Source organism: Euprymna scolopes, chromosome 45 (genome assembly GCF_053919585.1).
Source record: "Euprymna scolopes isolate OS-2025 chromosome 45, ASM5391958v1, whole genome shotgun sequence".
In the NCBI taxonomy this organism is placed as follows: Eukaryota; Metazoa; Mollusca; class Cephalopoda; order Sepiida; family Sepiolidae; genus Euprymna; species Euprymna scolopes.
The window spans coordinates 36,237,735-36,242,734 of record NC_136526.1 but is presented as its reverse complement, the minus strand read 5'-3'; the positions used below and the strand labels follow the sequence as shown (position 1 = coordinate 36,242,734).

Here is a 5,000-nt window from a genome sequence, read left to right as displayed (position 1 = left end):
GGGCATCTGTCATAAGAATCAGAGGGAGAAATCGGTATTTGGAACTATGGCCAAAGTAGGAAATAAATAACAAAAACAAAAATTAAACTAGATAAACTTCCAAAAAGAACTATGAAAAAAAAAATAAAGAAAGTGAAAGAGGGCATATATCCGTAATTGTTTTATTGGAAATGTTTCGATTTAATTAATGAAAACGGGAAAACTTCATGAAACGTATATATTTTTTATTTTTAGAAACCGAAAATGAAAATGACATATTCATAATTGTTTAAACTAGGCGAGCGCCGTTTGAAAACCAAAACATTTATTGTATAAAAATGTATCAATATCTATTTGTAAAGACATTTATTGAAAAGTTTGCGTAAGAAAATATAATTTTAATAAAACAATTTTGTAATTTTTTTTTTTTTTTTGTTATTTATTTCCTACTTCGGTCAAAGTAAAAATACTGATTTCTCCGCCTAATTTTAACGACAGGTGCCCGAAAAAATGGCGTCTCCATTTTCGGCGATAAACTGTAGAAGTACCGAAATCAGTATTAAACTATGGCCGAAGTAGGAAATAAATAACAAAAAAATTAAACTAGATATTAATTACTTCCTAAAACAGTTATGGAAAAAGTAAATAAAAAAAAAAAAAGAGAAAATATACCGGTAATTGTTTTATTGGAAATGTTTGGGTTTAATTAATAAACACGGGAAAGCTTTTTATGATATATATATATATATATATATATATATATATATATATATATATATATATATATATATATATATATTTGTTTATTTATTTTTTATTAAAAACTGAAAATGAAAAAGACATTATTATTAAAAACAGAAAATGAAACTGACATATTCATAATTGTCTAAACTAGGCGAGTGCCATTTGAAAACCAAAACATTTATTGTATAAAAAATGTATAAAAATATAATTGTAAACACATTTATTGAAAAGTTTGCATAAGAAAATATAATTTTAATAAAACAATTTTTTTCGTATTTTTTTTTTTTTTTTGCTATTTATTTTCGACTTCGATCATAGTTGAAAATACTGATTCCTCCCTCTGATCTTAATGACAGCTGCCCGAAAAAAAAATGGCGACTCCATTTTCGGCGATAAACTGTAGAAGTACCAAAATGTTTTCATGTGCATTTTATTGATTTTAGAAACTGTTCACAACAATAGCGGCTCTGACTTCTATAGCTTTATATAAGACAATCTTATTAGATTTTATGAAAAAAAAAGTTTACTTTGTTATTTAATTAGTATATACTATATAATCTATTTAATTGAAGAGATTAAAAAACTCATTGGTCAAAATGCCAATCTGTACCAAGTAGAGTACTCGGATCTGTTTTAAAATTGTCGCTGACAAGTAGTTTTTATGAGGTTCTTTTTCGCTATTCGAGCGAAATTTGAAAATTGATTTATAGAAGTTCAAGTAAAACCAATTGTATATACTTAATTATAATGTCAATCTTCCTTGGGTTCTATTACAAAACTGAGCATATGGAAGCAAGAAAGTGACAAACGAAAAGGTTGAGTTTAAACTTTTTATTTAAAGTTAAAACGATCTTAAAATGAACTGTTTGGTGTGCCAGAATAATTTGGTGTTGGTGGCGGTGGGACATCGGTAGGAATGCTGATTGGGTGTTGATATGAACTCGGCGACAATCTTAGTTATTGTCAGGCTGAGGTGAGGGGCAGCAATGGCAGGAATGTGGCTTGTGTGTTATCGCGTCTGGAATACGTGTGTGGTGGCGGCAATGACAGGAATGTGGCTTAGTGTTCTGGTGTCTGGGATACAGGTGCAGCGGTAGCGGGAGAGGAGTAATCCTAAAAGCAGGTGTTGCTGTGGCGAGTTGGTGACAGTGGCTTTTGCTATTGGCGGGACACTCCTCACTGTCTGGTGGGCTGTTATGATTTGGCGGTGGCAGAAGTGGGGTAGTTTTCAAGGCTTGCTGTCCAGTATCATGAGTGAGATGGTGGTAGTCTGCGGCACAGTAATTTTACTAGCTGTTGTTGATGGCGAGTGTTTGATGGCTGTTGGCTGATGAGCTGTGGTGATTTGGTGGTGGCGTCCGCGACAGCAGAAGAGGGGTAGTCTTCAAGATTTGCTGTCCAGTATCATGAATGAGATGGTGGCGGTGCAGCGGCAGCATAGTAATTTTAATAGATGGTGTCGTTGGTGAGGGATTAACGGCTGCTGGTTGGTGATGGAGTTGTGTTCACAGCTTGACATGAAGACCCATCTGCTTGCTTGTCAAAAAAGCTGTCATTTTTATACTTGCGATGCAAACATAGTTGTAGACAAAAGGCGGCTTTTATTGCTGGTCAGCGTTTTTGCTTTTTATTTGTGTTTTTTTGTTTAATGTATTGTAGGGAGTCGTCTGTTTGGTGTTTGTATACATATGTTTAAAGCTAAGAAAGTTGTGAATGAGTTCTAGTAGGTGTTGTGCTGTTGCAGTATTTTTTGAAATAATTATTCGTGTTTATATGCTGCCGAAGTTGCATCTGCTGTTATGTTTGTGTTTTGTATTTTGAATTTTCTTTTGATGTACCGCTTTCACTGGCGGTTTTCTTTGTTGAAGTGAGATGCGAGTTATTCTGTTGATGTGTGTACAGAAAAAAATGGGCTCTGATGTGTGTTTAGTGTGTTCATTTGTGTTGTATCGACGAATAGACTTTCTCTTAGCATCGCCATAATTATCACTGTCGCTGCTCCTGCTGGTTTCTGGTTTATTCATGTAAATATCGACGGATATGCGATATAACACTTGTTCCCTTTCTTCCAGTTATATTTGAAGAGGCTTAAAAATTAAATTTTTTAGGGCACTTCTGCATAACAATAACTTGAAGCGACTGAGACAAGTTATTGACCCCTGTTCTTTGAATGAGAAATACCCTCTACTGGCCGTTCTGTGAACTTCAAATATAAACAAGTGTCTCCAAGAACGCAAAAATATATAACAACGAAATAAATAACACAAAACTATATGAAAAGCGAAACATTTATTGTACAAAAAATAATATTATATATATATATATATATATATAATATATATATATAATATTATCTCTCTCTATTGGCTCTGCCTCGAAGCTCATTTTTTATTTACTTAGAAAGTCGCTCTTTTAATTTGTTTGGATGTATATAACATTTTTATTTATTTTATTATTTTTAAAACAGCAATCTACGTACATGCGTGTTTCGAGGTAGTTACCTCTCGTCAGCATAGTTCAATTGTTTCTAGGGATCGAACCTCAGACCATATTTACCACAGTCCGGTGCCTTAACCGTTAGGCCACAAACCCTAGATGAATTTTACTGTTTATTTTTATCGCTTATAAATTTAGATTTGTTTTTGTTGTTTTTTTTTTTCAAGCGATACATATGGTTAATATTGGCTCCGCCTCGAAGCTAATTTTTTATTTACTTAGAAAGTGCTATATATATATATATATATATATATATATATATATATATATATATATATATAGCATAATCGCATTTATATACCGAGTCTCATTAGACCAATGAAGTTAAGCAATGTTGAATCTGGTCAGTAGAAGATGGGTGGCCAGTTTGGGAATACCAAGTGCTGTATATAGTAGGTTTCCTACCCTCTCTGCAAGAACTGCTAAAACCAACATCGCCATCTCCCTTAACATGAATATGTATTCAACCAAAGCTCTACAAAAGTGATTTAAAGCAACTCCAAATAGCAGGTAGTACTGGTGCGAGTTCAGAAAAGAAGAAAAATTAGGCAGGCTCGAATCGGTAACGCACAAGAGGAAAAAGAACTGAAAAAAGTTGATGGTTTAGTTGCTGTGCCCACTGTGACATACAAAATTGCCACTGTTCAAAATCAGCTTAGTCATTGTAAGGTGTATGATGACTTTGCAAAAATGCCGATGGAGAAACTGACGCCCTCCTTGTAAAAAACGATCCAGTTGACGGTTAAAGAATTTATGATTTTGGCCAATTTTTAAATATTTGTCATCTGAGAGACTGACCTTTCAAACAATACTGATTTTATCAGTGTTTGTTGCATATATCGAAAGTTTTTGGCAGGCACACACACATTTTGTGTGTGTGTATATATATATATATATACATATATATATATATATATATATATATATATATATATATACAGCATAATCACATTGACACACCGATTCTCATGAGACCACTGAAGTTAAGCAATGTTGAACCTGGACAGTACAAAATGGGTGACCAGTTTGGGACTACCAAGGACTGTATGTGATAGGTTTCCTACCCTCTCTTCAAGAATTGCAAAAACCTAACATCGTCATCTCCCCTAACAAGAATATGCATGCAACTGGAGACTGTTTTTGAATTTAAAACTTCCACTAGCCTGGGTGCCCAGCATTGCCCAGTTGTGTCAAGGTGTGTATAAGGGGGTTGGTTGAGCAACCAAAACCCTAAAAAATGAATTAAAACAACTTGAAATAGCAGATAGTATCTGTGTGAGTGTAAAAAAAATTAAAATTAGGCAGGCTTGAACCTTGAATGCACAAGAGGAAAGGTAGGTGAAAAAAAAAGCAAATGCTCTTATTGATATGCCTACTGCAATTGTGACATCACAGGCGCTCGAAATAAGGTGTTTAAAGCAATGTCGTAAATGCGAGGCTTGAATGACTTGCAAAAATGTTGACGGTAAAAAATTGACCTCGCCTTGCTAATGGTCTAGTTTATAATAAAAGAGTTAATCTTTTTTTACTAATTTTTCGATATTTCTCGTCTGAGAAATCTATCTTTAAAAAAATACCAATATTTTACGTTCCGACCAGTGCTTCGGAGGTTTTTGCTAGACATACAAACACACACAAACACCAATACACACATATTTTGCCTTTTATATCTTACACTGGCATTGCCCAGGTGTTTGGAGGTGTGTGTTGTTTTGGATAAATCAAACCTCCGGGGGGGGGGGAGTAAAAAATAGTTTTGGTAGGTAAGTTTGAGGATCGAA

The 5,000-nt window shown here is 33.9% G+C and overlaps 1 protein-coding gene across 1 annotated transcript in view; it reads left to right on the top strand.

Annotated features, from left to right (window-relative positions):
- LOC145269436 (uncharacterized) overlaps nucleotides 1-5,000 on the top strand; it is a 22,622-nt gene that overhangs the window by 669 nt on the left and 16,953 nt on the right. The gene's annotated exons all lie outside the window — the stretch shown is intronic.